Below are 16,802 nucleotides of genomic sequence, written 5' to 3' on the forward strand. Positions count from 1 at the left end.
TCCCGACAGCTGTCCACCATGACCGAGTACATTCTGAGGATGGCGGAGGCCCTGGATGCAATAGACAGGAACACTGCTGGTACAGGCCTCCCAGTGGTCCCCGAGCGCTGCACTCCACTCCAAGGTTCCGCACCACCACTGTGAACGACAGATGAGAGCAAGGACCAAGATTCTGCTTCTGCATCCGAGAATGTTGCCCCCTCGGCATCCCCTGCTCCCGTACCCATGCAATGATCACATCTGCCTTTATCCCCCCCAGTGAGGCACCGCCTGAGGAGCTCCTTGGCCAGGCGCTGTGGAGCGAGGAGGGGAAGGGGGTAGAGGTGGGGAGAAGAAGGGGAGGGGGGAAGGAAAGTGAGCTGCATGTCTGCAGGTGATGGCTGTGTTATATCTCCATCTGGGTGTATGCAATTTGTTGTAATGTATGGGGCTGGAGACCACCTTCCTGCTTTGCCTTTGTGTTGCTGGACATGTTGAACATTTGATTGATGTCAATGGTGGAAAAAGTGGGATGTGGGCGGGGGTTGGGTGTTATTGCCTGTGATACTTATGATTTCAGACCAATATTGGCATAAAAATTTTGTTATTGAACATAATCTTGTTGTGCATTGTCTCAGATAGCTGCACCATTACACACTTTTGATTCCTTAACATGAAAGGGTTAAATACACCTTATCAATCAACGTAAACTTTAACTGCCACCAAGGTGATGAGCACCATTGATGTCTGAGCTGCACACACACAGCAGTGTGTCAGAGTTGTCATTCACATCATTTGCTCTTTCAGGTAAATCGTTCAGCTATCAGCTCCTCATGTAAGAGTCTTGCAGCTATGTAGCCGCCACAGGCCCTTTCCTGGGGTCTGGAGGGGGTCGTGGGCATGGTTGCATAGCCAGCCTGAGTGTCTGGCCCTAGGTCAGCGTCCAGCCCCTCGTTGTCCTCTTCCTCTCTCTCCTGAGGTGGAGCATCAGTGCCTTCTGGCAATTCTTGGCCCCTCATGATAGCCAGGTTGTGCAGCATCGAGCACACGACCACGAATTTACCTACCTGCTCAGGATTGGATTGTAGCTCCCCTCCTGAGTGGTCAAGACATCTGAAGTGCTGCTTAAGCACAGTTATTGTTTGGTGACCCCATTGCATTGAAAATATAATAGCGATTGATCGGAAGCAATGATTTCCTCACTAAATTACACCTAGAGTAAATCCCCAATAGTCCAGAGTCTGAAAATATGTCTATTGAGATGTTAACTTCACCTGAGAAGAACTCCAGAGTCAATGGAAACTCCCCCGAAGTTGAGGCGGCCTTTTCAATGAAGCAACCTGCGATTTAAAAAATGGCAGCCACACCGCGAGCATTCGTTCAGAACAGTTCCACTTTTTCTGGGCGATTTTTTTGGCGAGCGATATTGTGGGCGATATGTGTGTGAGGTGGTGAAAGTGATGGTGGGCGATCTCCTGGGCGTTAGTTTCTCCAAATGTGCTCTTTACCACAAAAAAAAGTGGGCGGGGGGTATTATTGAATCTTGGTGTTAATTCCATGTGGAAAGTAACGCTGGGCGATATTATGGGCATTGATTTCACCCATTCTGCTGATTCCGCCCAAAAAATGTGGGCGGGCGGTAATATTTTTTCCCAGCGTTAAGCACATGGGGAAAGTAACGCTGGGCAATAAGTTTCCTAGAAATGCCCGTCAGTTTCCATCTTGTGCCAAAATGGGCGATATGGGCGTTATAGATCATTTCAGCGGTAAAATGGGCATTAAGTGGGCGTTAAGCATGCAAAAAACGTGGAGGTTCTAGCCCTTAGTCTTTTTCGAGCCGATCAAAATTGACCTCAAGCAGTGCAGTGCAGAATGTGCTTCGTACACATCGCTTGTGGATCTGTGAAACTGTGTGTAAGTATTCCGCTATGGATGGAATGGTTGCGAAATGAACAATACCAACAGTCTCAAAGGACAATAAATAGTCATAAGCTCGTAGAGCAATCTAGAAGTATAAGTAAACTTAAGATAGCATAAGCTACTGTAGAGTCTGGATTGAAAATTTATTGCTACAAATACATGGCCATGATATTTTACTAATTAGACTTGTTCTTGTCCTCTGGTTATTTGAACTGCATTTATGTGACATACTAAAAGTTCTAAACTGCAGTGAGCTATCATGACCACCACAGTGCCAACTCCCACGCACATTCCCCTCCCACCTCCATTGCAGGTGACTGGCGATTTGAAAGCCAACTGGAAAAAATTCAAATAGCTGTGGGACAGCTATGAAATTATCATGAATATTGTGAAAAAAACAGATAGAATTAGGGTTACAACATTTATCACTGCCATTGGCAGAGATGCCCTAGATATTTCTAATTATCTTCCCTACAAATCAGAGAAAGACAAAAAGGAAGTTGAGATTATTTTGAAGCTCTGGGAAGGGCACTATAAAGGTAAAACCAACATCATCTATGAACAGCACCAGTTTAACAACTGTATACAAGGGGACGAGCATTTTGACAGATATCTCGTGAAAGTGAGGGAGCTGGCATTGTCATGTGATTTCAGCAATTTGAGGGATATTTCATCAGAGTCTGCATAGTCTGCAGAATATCTGATAGCACTCTGCGTAAGAGGCTGTTGCAAGAATCAAGCCCAACACTAGATAAATGTGTGATGCTCTGTAAAGCTACAGAGGCCACAGTTGTGCAAATGAAAGGCATGAAGCTCACTAAATCAAATTTTGACTCTGAAGATGTCAAAGTTGTCACACAGAAACTCCGCCCCAAAAAGAAAGAATTCACAGACAAAAAGTTCACAAACAATTATAGATATTGTGGCAAATGATATGAGCTGTCAAAAAATAAAATGCCCAGCATATGGGAAGCCCTACATAAACAAAATCATTTTCTCAAAAATGCCAGCAGAATGGATTGAGTTAGAAGTCTATACACAAGCCTAAATATAAGGACAAATCAAAAGTTCATGCACTATATGAAGACAGTGATGATTCTGATTTTGAAGTCATGGCTGTAGAGATGCTTGATAAAGTTGATCAAACAATTGAGGACAAAGCTGACAGAAACATCCTAATAAAATTATGGCTACCTTCTCCATTAAAGGTCAAATGGTAAAAATGCAAATAGATTGTGGAGCCACATGCAATATGCTACCTCACAGATACTTACCTAAAGGCATAAAGGTAAAAGAATATAAGACAACACTGTCACTAAATGACAACCATGCAACCATTCCTGTGGTAGGAACTTGTAGTGTGCCACTAGAAAATACAAAGACCGAGCAAAAGTAAGTTGTGCCCTTTGTGATCATTGAGTGCCAAAGTGCACCATGGACTGGCTCGTGCACTGCTCAACAGCTACAACTGATAAAACTGCAGTATCAGAATACCGCGATGATAAATGAACTATGCGAATCGCAAACTACGAACAAGGCAAACATTTCTCTAGCGTCAAAAACTGATGTCAACAATACGTTTCCAAATGTGTTTCCGAATGTGTTTAAGGGACTTGGACACATGCCAGGGACAGTTCACCTTGAACTTAATGAATCAGTGACACCAGCTGTAATACCACCCAGATGGGTGCCTATAGCGATCAAACAAATGCTGAAAGAGGAACTCAATCATTTGGAAGAACAACAAATCGTCACGAAAGCTGTTGAACCGACGGACTGGGTATCCAATCTAGTGACTGTACAAAAGCCAAATGGAAAGATATGAGTATGTATTGACCCTCAATTTCTGAACAATGCCCTGAAACGTGGACCATATCCACTTCCTGTGATGGATGACATCTTGCCACAGGTGTCAAATGTAAAGGTCTTCACTAAAGCAGACTGCAAGGAGAGTTTCTTGTAATATGAACTAGGCACAGAGTCCTCCTACCTCACGACCTTCCAGATTCCATGGGGATGATATCAATATAATAAAATATCATTTGGCATCAGTCCTGCCCCGGAAATCTTCCAGCAGAAATTAGACCACAACCTTGAGGGTCTAGATGGAGTCTACAAAATACAGATGCTATTTTGATCACTGGATGCAGTGAGGCACTTAAAGAGGCCAATCATGAGCATGACGCAAACGTACACAAATTCATGCAGAGATGCAGATAGCGAAACATCAAACTAAACTTCGATAAGTTTGAATACAAGAGCTCCCAAGTGAAATACATGGGACACATACTGTCTCGTGATGGACTCAAAGCCAACCCAATCAAAGTGGTCACAATCAACGAAATGCAGAAACTGAAGGATATCGCAGGTGTACCTTGCAAAATTCTTGCCAGATCTTTCAGACCACAGCGAACCTTTGCGACAGCTTACTCATAAAGACACGGTCTGGACAAAGCATTTGAAGCTATCAAACAACACGTGACAGATTCTCCGGTGCTGAAGCATTTTGACCCCAAACTTGCAACCAAAGATCAAGGAGATGCTTCGAACAAGGGTCTTGGTTTGTCCTTCTGCAATAGAATCAACCAAACGCATATGCGAGCCAAGCGCTCACTCCAACAGAAACACGATACTCTCATATCGAAAAGGAGCTGCTCGCTCAAGTTTTCAGAATGGAACAAAACCATCAATATGTATACGGTCGCAAAATCACGCTATGGATAGACCATAAGCCTTTGGTTGCCATACGACACAGGCCATTATTTGCAGCACCCAAGCGGTTACAACATCTGCTCATTCGGCTCAACCAACATGACATCGAAATAAAGTATCAACCAGGAAAAGAAATGTAGCTAGCAGACACCTTCTCACGCGCATACCTCAAAAATGTGGAGAGATCACCAACTGAAATTGCAGTGGAATGCATCCACATGGTGGTCTTTTTCCCACTCTCCAAATGACTGACTAACGTACAACGTGCAACTGCAAGCGACTCCACACTACAACTGGTCATACAACAAATCACAATGGGATGCCCAGAAATGACACATGAATGTCCACCTGAAACGCATGCATACTTCAAAGTTTGTGACGAACTCACAACACAGGATGGCATAGTCTTCAAAGGCTATCACTGTGTCATACCAAAAACACTGAGATATGACATTCGTCAGCGTCTTCATGCTGCTCACACTGGCGTTGAGAGCAATTGTCAATGTGCCATAGAATCCGTTTATTAGCCAGGACTGAACAGTGACATCAAAATGTGAAACATGCAACACCTATCAATCGAGCCAACCAAAAGAGCCATTGATAAGTCACAAACTAAGACAGAGACCGTGGGAAAAGATTGGTTGTGACATATTCACACTCGATGGCCAAGACTACTTATGCACAGTGGATTATTACTTGGATTATTTTGAGATAGACAATCTGCATGGAAAGAAAGATGCCACTGTTATCATCAAATACCTCAAGAAATACTTCTCCAACCATGGTATTCCAGACGCCGTTCAATCCAACAATGGAGCTCCCGTCAACATACAACAGTTCACAAACTTTGCCACAGAATATGGATTTGATCACACAACAAGCTCACCAGAATATCCACAAAGAAACGGAAAGATTGAGAACGTGATTAAGCTCGCAAAGCGTTTATTCAAGAAGATAAAGAAAGATTGCGATGACTTCTTCATGAACCTTCTCATCTAGCGAAACACAGCAACTGAAGGCAATGATAGTTCGCCAGCACAACGCTTACTTGGTCACCGCACAAAGACAAACATCCCAATCACAAATGAACTACTCAAACCAAGAATTGTGCAGGACGTCAACATCAATAAAGAAAAGAACCATGCCAAACAAGCACACTACTACGACAGAGGTGCTATAGCACTTCCAACACTGCAGGAAGGACAAACACTGAGACTCAAACAAATGCGAGACAGTAAAGTGTGGCAAAAAGCTCAGGTTCAGAAACAAGTCAGCATATGGTCATATAAGGTCTTTACAGAAAGTGGCCATGAGTATCACCGAAATAGGAAAAATATGAGAAAGGGCGCTGAGACATTCATTGAAACTCCAGAGATCTCAGTGACACCCACACACGATCTGCTGCCAACGAAGCCAGCTAACACGTGAACAGCACTTCAATGACAACACGCGAAAACAGGGATATGTCGTCTGATATTTCCCCTTAGACACTGATAAAGGGTCTAAAGCGATCAGTGCACAGAACACCACTGAAACAACCAGTTTAAGTCGAAGCAACATAATCTGCAGAATACCAAAATACCTGGAAAACTATGCACAGAAATGAAAAATCATGGACACTGGACACATGGATAAAGAAACAATAAGACAAGGTTTTTATTGTTGTTTATTAAACTTGTAGTTGTTTACTACATGTATTCATAAGAAGTTAATTACCAGTTTGTATAGAAACTCACTTTAATTCACTTTGTTTCTAATGAAAGGAAAGGTGTAACGATAGAATGTATAGCGCCCTCTAGCTAGGAGGTATAGTGCCCTCGATCTATATGGTGAAACTTTGTGTATGTATGAGGATCGCCATTTTGACTGCACATTGCTGACTGAGCTCCAGAATAAAGAGAGTTAAATTGAACTTAAGAATTGTTCAAGAGTCTATAAATACACCTACCATACCTTTTCATAATTTTATACACTAATATTCTATCATCCTGTAACCTGCATTATTCAGTAAAAGAACCAGTTTTGAAATTGTTTCTTTGTATTTATATATCTTCATAACAGGCAGCATCCAAGTGAATCTTCATTGTACCCTCTCTAATGCCTCAATATACTTAAACCTGAGGTGCTGACTTTAAAAGCATGTGAACCTGTATGCCAAACCCTGTTATTCCACAACACCAAGTTTACTTCCATTCAGAGTATAATTGCCGTTGCTATTTTTTAACCAAAATTCAACACCTCACACTTACTGACATTGAATTCCATCTGCTACTTTGTAGTTTTTTCTACCATCTTGTCAATATCTCTTTGCAGCTTCCTTTTGTCTTCTGAAGAATTAACTATACCTCCTATTTTTGTACCATCTACAATTTTTGACACCAGTTCCTTTAAGTCAGGGTGTCAAACTTAAATTACATGGTGGGCCCAATCCAACATCCTGGAACTTGATGTGGGCCACATTCAGCAAAAGTTATTTCAACATACCAGGGATAGAAATTGGTATGTGTTTCACCCAATTTATGAACGTGAAACCGTTTCAATGTATACCAAATTCTGGGCACAAGGTTCTGCACCTAATTTATGCTTGGGCTGGTGCCATATTGGTCCTTACTGTTTTTAGGTGATCCTGGTGGTTGCCTGAATCCAGCATTGGATCAAGTTAAATGTGCAATGAAGGGTCCTGCACCTATTTCAGGACCATTCTGCAAAATGTGTGAAATTCTAGGTGGGCCATGTGCTGTGCAAGCTTCCACTAGTTTATCCAATTCTATAGCAGCCTAAACAACAGTGTTTAAAGGGACTGTTAGAGGCCACTGATAAAATTGTTTGGAAAGATTTTTTAAACTTCCTCTTCTGTGGAGCCTGAAGGAGCAGAAGTGTATCTTAATGACCCAACCCCTCCCCCACCACCCCCCCGAGTCCCAATCTTAATGACCCGACTCCCGGAGATCCGATCCTAATGTAAGGTGTTCAGGATCGATGGTGGACATAGAGCAATGGTAGCACCCAGACTCAATGACCCATCACTGGAATTACTGCTGGGTGCAGTCACGAGCAGGAGGGGCATACTTTTTCCCAGAAAACTGTGGCTCTCACTAAGAACGCATTGTTGAAGCAGGAGCATTGTGCCCTGGTATTGGTTGCAATGTAGGAAGTGGGTTAATTATCTAACCAGGTCAGGAAAAATGAGTACACTTGTTGCATCAACTACATCCGATGGTTTAAGTCCCAGCCCCCTTTCATTCTGGCCTGCTAAGCATTCTCCATCACATCACTCCTCACACCTATCCATGTTTCAGCAACATCCAGCCTTCACTCTCTAAGCACTTCATTACCTTCCATTTAAACATGTGTCTCCCTGACAACGGAGGCAGTTCAAGCCTGGAGCAGCTGGAGGGAGTTTTAAACATAAGCGTCTCCCTATCACCAGAGGCAGCTTGAGCCTGGAGCAGCTGGAGGGAATATTAAACATAAGTGTCTCTCTGACAATGGAGGCAGCTCGTGTCTGAAGCAGCTGGAGGGAGTTTTAAACATAAGCTAGCTATTACAGGTCCTGTCAAAGGGACAAAATGAGAAATAAAAGTAATAACATTATGACATCACAAGGATGGAGGACAGTGATTGGTTCTTCTGTATTAATTGAATCACTGGACAGGGAATGAATCTTAAAGAAAGCTAATAACTGATTTAATTTGCTTCAATTGCTTATTTTCTAATTTTAACTTAATTTATAATTATGGTATATATTATTTAATTTTGTTTAATTATAATTAATCTTTATTATACTGATTTTACTATTGTATACTCCTTATTGTATTATTTATAATGTAATTTGAATTTCTTTTTTTAAAAGTTTTTTCGCTTGTGTCTATCAGCATGCACATTTTGGCTGCCGCTTCGGACCCGAGCCTTAAACCTCTTTTTACACTTCCTTCTCCCACTTTTTCTCTCTTTCCCTCAATAGTCAATAGCTAATATATTGTAAAATTGTTGTGAATCGCCTTGGGACATTTTACTACATTAAAGATGCTATATAAATAAAAGTTATTATTATTACTAGTCGCTCCAATGCTTATGCAATGTGATGTATCCGTTTAATAGACACACTCACCAATTATATTGCATCCATATGGTAACTACCAGACCTTCACTTGTTCACAATCGGTTTTTTTGCTCCTTGTTAAATGCAAGGGAGAAGGAGAGAACGAGAGGTGGATTACAATAAATAGCCCAAATAAGTAGCATATCTATGTCCCTTTCATTCAAAGATGGAGACACAGGAAGCTCGCAGATAGCTGGAGTCAAAAAAGGGACATGGAAATGGTAACTTCACTCAAAATGCTCCCACTTCTCAACCATTACCCCTCTGCTCAGTCAGTATCCAACATACTGTCTTGTCTCCCAAGTTTGTCCCTGCACAGGTGCAGGTGGTGCAATCTTTGGCAGGGCCCTCGGGTGCTCCAAAACCCATAGCGTGTGGGCTAAAGGTATCTCAGCAGTCAGGGAAGGATTCTGAGCAGCCTGCCTCTACCTCTGCTGTAGTCATATGGGAAGCACCACATAGGAAGCGCAATTGCAGAAATTGTAATTCACCAAGGGTATGCATTTGGATGTTTGACAAAATGTTATGGTATTAAGTTTTCTTTTTTTATAATGCTACATAAAGTTTATTGATTAGTACCACTTCTATGTCTTGTCCCTTATTGTGTCACGAGTTCAAACTCACACTTTCACTTGTAGCATGAAGAAAGTCAAGACATGACGGGACCCATTGGGCGAATGTACAATGGGTGGATGTGTGGTTGATGGACTGTTTAGTACAAAGGGAGAAGGGAGGCAGGGGTTGGTCCTAGTGGTAGAAGCAGACCACAGGATTTCATTTCTTATGTTGTAGGGGAGGACGAAAACCCCCTCATTTTACCCAGAAAGAAAAGGGCTGTGGGATCTGTCTGTGCTGCAATGTGAATTGAAACCGAGACGGTTTGACCTTGGCAAAGCAGTGATTGGACGGGGGAGGACATCAGAGGGCCAATGGTGGGACAGAGTCAGCCCGAAGCATGGGGCTTTCAAGCCAATGGGAGAGCACTTGCTCGAAAACTGTGGGACTGACTCATCGCCATTATCGGGCTATTGTCTTCCCCATGTTTACACTATGGAGGGAAATTATGCAGACCTTCAGAAAACTAGGGAACCCAAAACAAACCAAGGGCCTACACAATGGCTACAGGAGGCCAACCCAATCAACCCCGACTCAAACCTTGAGTAGGTTAGAGGAAACTGAATTGGAGGGAAATTATGCAGACCTTCAGAAAACGAGGGAACCCAAAACAACCCAAGGGCCTACACAATGGTTACAGGAGGCCAACGCAATCAACACCTACTCAAACCTTGAGTAGGTTAACATCAGTGGAAAAAACCCGCAATAATCTAAAACTGCTGCATTTTTCAAAATCACAAAGCCCACCAATGGGAAGGATCGATTTCAGCACGAGAGGCGGACAGGATAATCTGGCTATAAAAAGGGGTTTCTGACGCAGTGTGTGTGCTGCTCTGCTCTCGTGATCCAACAACCAGCAAGCTTCTCGACACCGAAGGAAAACCAGTGTCCGAAGACACCAAAGATAGAAGAAACAAACCACCAGACTGCAAAAGGCACAGTAGTGAGTATAACCTCTGGTCCCCAGAACTCCCAACTCAGTTAGGCCAGGAAAGGTGGGAGGTTGGGCATTGTACGGCTAAACTTGTGTAAAGATTTTCATTGTGTCCGTTTAGTGGGATTTAGGAGGATTGTTTTGTTGGTGTATTGCTGTTTGTTGAGATACACCTTGTCAAATAAATTGGAAGCCTAAGTTCCTCTTGGAATCACCTTGTCTCAGTTCTATTGTATTACATCTTCTGATCGTGGGGTCTTATGTCAGAACAGTGTAAGAGAAGCTAGGAGCGCCTCGAAAACGCTCAACTGTGTGTTACAGGCTAGGGATGAAGGGGTTAGGTATGTTTGATACTCACACGTGCCTCTCAGGCTAGACATAAGCTGTGGGGATGCACGAGTCTCAAAACCCCCTTCATAAGCTGTGCACATAGTCTCTCCAGGGGTGCTCTTGCAGCACTCAGGGTACCTCAGAGGCCAGGCATAAGCTGTGAGGGCAGAAGCCCAGAGAGATCGAAAACACTCAACTGTGTGTCACAGGCTAGGGAAGAAGGAGTTAGGAGTGTTTGACACTCACAGGTGCCTCACAGGCTAGGCATAAGCTGTGGGGACGCACAAGTCTCAAAACCCCCTTCATAAGCTGTGGACACAGTCTCTCCAGGGGTGCTCTTGCAGCACTCAGGGTACCTCACAGGCCAGGCATAAGCTATGAGGGCAGAAGCCCAGAGAGAGACACCCAAGGCACAACAACACTCCCTGAGAACCCCTAACAGAACATGGTGACCGTGGCAGGACATAAGCTAACAGGAGATGTTAATATAACAGATGAGGTGATAAGTGAGGAGACTAAAATGGAGGAGAGAATTTCCTCATACATTTTTGGCAAGATGAACCTCACCAAACCTTGGGTGCAAGCCCTCACACGGGCAGAGCGCCCAGTGGATGCTGCTGCCCAGTGGACAGCAGGGAAGGACCACAACCGCAGGGTGGAAAAGGCCATCTGGCTTATCTGCTTCGCCCGCCAAGTCCGAAAGCTCGACCAGCGGGTGAAGGACTTGGAACAGAGTCTTCAGAAATTAGAGGAGCTCTCTGCTATCCGGGCTGCGGTTGGGGACAACCTGCTGGCCGAATTAGCTGAGGAGCAGCAAGGGAAGAGGCAGTTGGAGGAGACCTTCCGAAATAGCCGGGACTATCTTCAGTGTCAGGTCACTGAGGCCAAGGGTAGTGAGGGGTCCCTCCGGGAACAGAACTCTCGATACACCCAGAAAATTTGGGAATGAGAGAATAAATTAAAAGACGTACAGGCAGCCTATAAAGTGGCTAGTAGCAGTGAGTTTTCAGATCACGGCCCCTGCCAGGAGAGGATTAAAACTCTCACCCACGCTCTATCAGAGGCAAAGGGGATGGTCGCCCTGATAGGACCTGGAGGGTCCACAGGGGACAAAGGAGAATATTGGGGGTTAGAGGAGAATCCAAAGGCAAGGGACGCCCGACCACCTCCTGAGGCACCGGTGGTTTGTCCGGTGGGGTACCAGGAGGAGCGGGGCGCGCAGGTAGTAGCATACCCAGGGCTGGGGGCAGGACCAATGTGTCCCGCTTGGCAGCAGGGATGTGAGGCTCCCGCCGAGGGTCATTTAAGGGCTGGATCAGGCGAACAGGCACTGTCTGCTGCACCAGGTATGGTGGGACAGCCGGAGATAGAGGGACCAGCGCAGAAAGATCCTGAACCAGGGCGGATGTGCCCGGTCAGGCAGCGCAAGTACGGTCCTCCACAGGGAGGTCAGGGAGTGCTGGAGAGCGACTTTATTATTCCCCATGGAGTTCAATCATTCAGGGCCATGGTGGCCCATTTGGCCAAACTCAGTTGCAGCGGGGACCCATCTATCCACTTCATGGAGGTGATGCAGGCAGGGGAAATTAATGGGTGCAACGAGGAAGAGACAGCCAAGCTGCTGCTCTTTTCCCTGGACAGCAAATTGTACCAGGCCCTCCTGGCAGAATGCCGGAGGGGGCAGCGCACATTTACTGAAGTCCAGAGGGCCTTCCTTGAGGCTATGGGCTTTGATGATAGCAGTCCATTCGAACGGGTCGAAAGGACAAGGCAGCTCGCAGGGGAAACCCCGCAGGCATTTGCGGACAGGCTGTGGGTGGTATACCACACAGCCTGTGGGGAGCTCCTTGACCGGGTGAATCTTTCCGCGGTACAGACTGGCCGCTGGCTGATGATGCTGATGGCAAACTGCTTGCCCCGGCTCAAGGCCAGGGCAGAACTGTGGTTCGATTCCCAGGACCCCAACCTCACCGAGGAAGCAGTGGTCAGGCAACTGGCTCTGGTCCAACGGAATGGAGGAGGGGAGGAGGAGAAAACCTCCAAAGGTCGGGTAAATGAAGTAAAACCCAACTCGATTCCCAAAAAGGAATGGCACCAGGAGGGTGGCCACTCGTCTGATAAGGAAGGAGTGTGCAACGGGTGCGGGAAAGCTGGGCATTTTAAAAGGGATTGCAGGAGCCCAGTAAAGAGATATGGGGGGAGAAGTCCTTCAGGAACCGCAGAGAGTGGGGGAAGTGGAGGAAGCTCCTCACCATCCCTTGACGAGATAGTAGCTGCAGTGAGGACAGCGCTGGAGGGGACTGGGAAGGTAGCCACGGCAACAGGCAGGGAAGCACCAGCAACCCTGCCAGTACAGAGACTGTGACTAGCCCAGACCCAGCCTGCATACCTGTGCCCACGAGAATACGAACCCTGGGGACGACCCTGGGTCAAGATGGAGGTTGAGGGCGTATTGGGTACTTACCTTTTGGACACTGGTGCTTCCAGCACGATAGTCCCTTCGGGGGACCCCGCAACCTCACCTCTATCAAACGGGGTGCCGTATCAACTAGTTGGGTTCACAGGAAATAAGAAGACTGGGTTTTTCTCAGTCCCGCTCGCAGTTCATTTCGGAGCACTCCAAACACAATGGAAGTGCGTCCTGATGAACTGGGAGCAGGTGGGAAAAGGGATCTTGGGGGCTAATTTCATCATCGCTCGCCAGATCCTAGTAGACTTGAGGGATCACTGTCTATGGGTCACAGTGTGCACGGGAGCAGAGAGAGAAGTCATGGTTATTGATAAGAAACAGGGAAAAGGGACTCTGTGTACAATGAAGCCAAAAGGGGGTTACGACCTGGAGGTTCTGGTCGTTAACACCCCGGCCGAGTACCGGGCCTATGTGCAAGCAAATCTTGCAGCATTTGCCACCCATAAACACGATTGTGAGAGAGTCACAGGAGTGGAGGTTAGAATAGATGGGGATCCCATGTCCCACCCACAAAAGCAGTATGGCTTTCCCCGAGAGGCAGAAGCAGACTTGGAGACAGTTTTAAGCTTGCTTGTCGAACAGGGTGTTTTGAGACTCATAGCCACCCATTTCAACTCCCCGCTTTGGCCGGTTAGGAAACCGGACAATTCTTGGAGGGCTACGGTGGATTATAGGGTGCTCAATAAAAACATCCCAGTTTGTGCCCCCACAGTAGCATCGGTTGCGGATTTGATAGGGGAAATCCCTGCATCCGCAACCACGTTCACAGTGTTGGACATATCCAACGGGTTCTGGTCTATCCCTGTACGGAGGGAAGACCAGTACAAGTTTGCCTTCACCTTCCGGGAACAGCAGTATACAAGGAGCTGTCTCCCACAGGGCTTTCATAATAGTCCCAGCACCTTTACTTTAAAGGTCAAGGGCCTCTGCGAGCCCAGGCTCGCAGCAAATTTAATCTATCCAGGGCAGCCACATAGATGCTCTGTGGAGGGGGCATGGGACATCAACTTTGGATTTCGGACAGGGATACACCGCAAAGTCCGTGAGATCTACGTTGATGGCTCCAGTCCAGTGTCCGCGGGTACAAGCCTCACGGGCTGCGGAGTTTGGGATCCCAAGGCAGGGATTGTCTTGGCTCTTAAACTCCCATGCACCCTGAGCGCCCAGCAAGCGGAACTCTCGGCGGTGATGTATGTGGTCACACACCCCGAGGAATTCCCTACCCCATACACGATTTGCTCGGACAGCATGTTCACTTGCAATTCGTGTACAGAGTATCTGCCGATTTGGTCATGCTGGGGTTACACCTCTGCGGATGGGAAGCCCCTTGTGACCAAACCCCTGCTGGAAAAGATCGTGGCTGCAGTGGGAGAAACTGGGGATGTATATATCCATAAGGTAAAGGCCCACTCCAAAACTGAGCCACGGGGGGAAGGTAACCAGCAGGCAGACCTGCTGGCAAGGGAAGGTGCTCGTACAGGTCGCCCATGGGACCCATACGAGGCAGGCAGGATAGCAGCAGCAAGAAGCAAGCCAGGGACACAAGGGAGTGTAGGGGCAGCTGCGGCCCTGGACCTTAAAGTAGTCCAGATGCAGGATCCGGTCCTGAAGGCTGCCTTGGCTGCTATCAAAAGGGGGAAAAAGGCGAAGGACCCATACAGTGCTGCAGATATTGCTGTGCAGGAAGGCATATTGTTTAAAGGGGACAAATGGGAAGTGCCGCCACAACACCGGAGGGAATTCCTTCAGCTGTCCCATGAAGGTCCAGGTGCGGGACACCCCGGGCCGGAGTCTTCCTGGCAACGGATAGAAAAGGCAGGGTGGTGGCCAGGCTTCCGGGAAGACGTCCGCGACTTCTGTGCGGGCTGTCTGGTTTGCGCTGCAAACAACCCAGACCCTTAGAAAAGGAAGGTATCTATGGGACACGTCAGGCGGGTAGAGGGACCATGGCAGTCGATCCAGATCGACTACATCGGACCCCTTATGGCCGCCCAGGGAGGTTATAAATACTGCCTTGTCCTGGTGGATGTGTTTTCCAAGTGGGTGGAAGCCTTCCCTTGCCAAACAGCTACCTTCGTGGGGACTGCAAAAATCCTGGTGAGGGAGGTGTTCTCTCGGTGGGGTCTAACTTGTTCAGCCATGAACTCATTGAATGGCGGTGCAGGCTCGAAGGGTCGAATGGCCGACTCCTGCACCTATTTTCTATGTTTCTATGTTTTTATTTACCTCAAATCGTGGAGTCCGACCGGGGAAGCCACTTCACTGGCCAGGTGATGCAGGCCACCCTAAAGGTGCTGGGGATAAGAGCCAAATGGCATATCGCCTACAACCCTCAGTCCTCAGGCCCCGTAGAATGCCTGAACCAGACCCTAAAGGAAAGGCTGCGCAAGGAGACGGGAGACTCACCGAACAAGTGGGTGGAGGTCTTACCATTGGTCCTCATGGGAATCCGGGCCAGTCGGTCAAAGAGCACAGGGTACTCACCCCATGAGCTGATGACTGGCCGGATCATGAGAACCCCAGTGCATGTGTTGGCGCCGGTTCTCACCGAAGGGCAGCTTCGAGAGGTGAACCGGGACCGCTTCGTCAGGAATCTGTTTGAACAGCTTCAACAGATTCACTGGCAGGCGGCCAACAACATGGGTAAACAGCACCGTGCCAATCGGCTGCTGCTAGAACCCCGCAGTCACCATGATTGGAAGATGGGTGACCAGGTGATGGTGAGAAGCTTTGCCCGGGTCAGGGTATTTGAACCGCTGTATATGGGACCATACAGCATAGTCGACAAGGCTAGCCCTATGGTCTATGTGGTTCAATTGCCTCGCCGGGTGAAGTGGTATCACATTAATCAGTATAAATTGTTTGACCTCAAAAGAGGTAAAAAACAGAGGGGACGAGCAAGGGAAGGTGAATCAAGCACTGGGGGAAGAACAGGCCCCGGTGGATTTGGAGGCTCCGGAGGAGGCAGCGGGTCGCAAAGCTCTACAGCCGGGGATGGTTCACTGCTCCAGTAAGGCTATCCCACCACTGGGTAGAGGTTCCCAGCCCACTAACAGAAGTAGGGAGAAAGGCTCTACCATTAGCAAGGTCCAAGAGGAAGCTGAACCTCCCATGGTGGATCAGCTGGGGCTAGCCCAAGAGGTGGAGGAGATAGCATTGCAACCAATAACGTGGGACTCTGCACCAACAGTAAGGAGGACTGACAGAGTGCCACAGCCCAGGGCACCGTGGTCCCCTGTTTACTTAGCTCCCCGCCTCAGACCGAGAAGGCGAAAGACAACAGGGAGGGTGCTCTGTTGCACTAGCAAGGGTCTCCCATCGATTATCCTGGGCCCGGGAGGGCCTTGGAGGGCAACACCAGACTCATTAAGGAGGACTGTACAAGCCCCTCAGCGGAGGGCATCCTGGTCCCCAGGGTACGGTCAGCCGAGTGGTCGACAACGCCTGTATAGTGACAGGATGTCGCCTGGCCACCCGGGTACGGGTGGCGGTGTATATATTTTCTCTTCCTGTTTTGTTACTTTGTGTTGTGTGCATGTGTGTTTAGGTAAGGCAGTGACGGTTGGGTACAGCATTTTTGTGTTTGGAACATGTTACGCGGGCCAAGCCTGGAGAGGTCTCTCAAGGCAAGGCCATGTTCTTCTTGCCTTTCAGATGTCAACACCTCCCTATTGGACATTAGTGATGCTGGTATCGCTAAGGATCTGCACCGGGCACCGAGGGGACACTGAGGACTCCCT

The 16,802-nt window shown here is 47.2% G+C and overlaps 1 protein-coding gene across 9 annotated transcripts in view; it reads right to left on the reverse strand.

The window, feature by feature from the left end:
- Positions 1–16,802, reverse strand: part of LOC139279957 (low choriolytic enzyme-like) — a 630,591-nt gene that overhangs the window by 114,412 nt on the left and 499,377 nt on the right. The window lies entirely within an intron of this gene.

Source organism: Pristiophorus japonicus, chromosome 14 (genome assembly GCF_044704955.1).
Source record: "Pristiophorus japonicus isolate sPriJap1 chromosome 14, sPriJap1.hap1, whole genome shotgun sequence".
Lineage (NCBI taxonomy): Eukaryota > Metazoa > Chordata > Chondrichthyes > Pristiophoridae > Pristiophorus > Pristiophorus japonicus.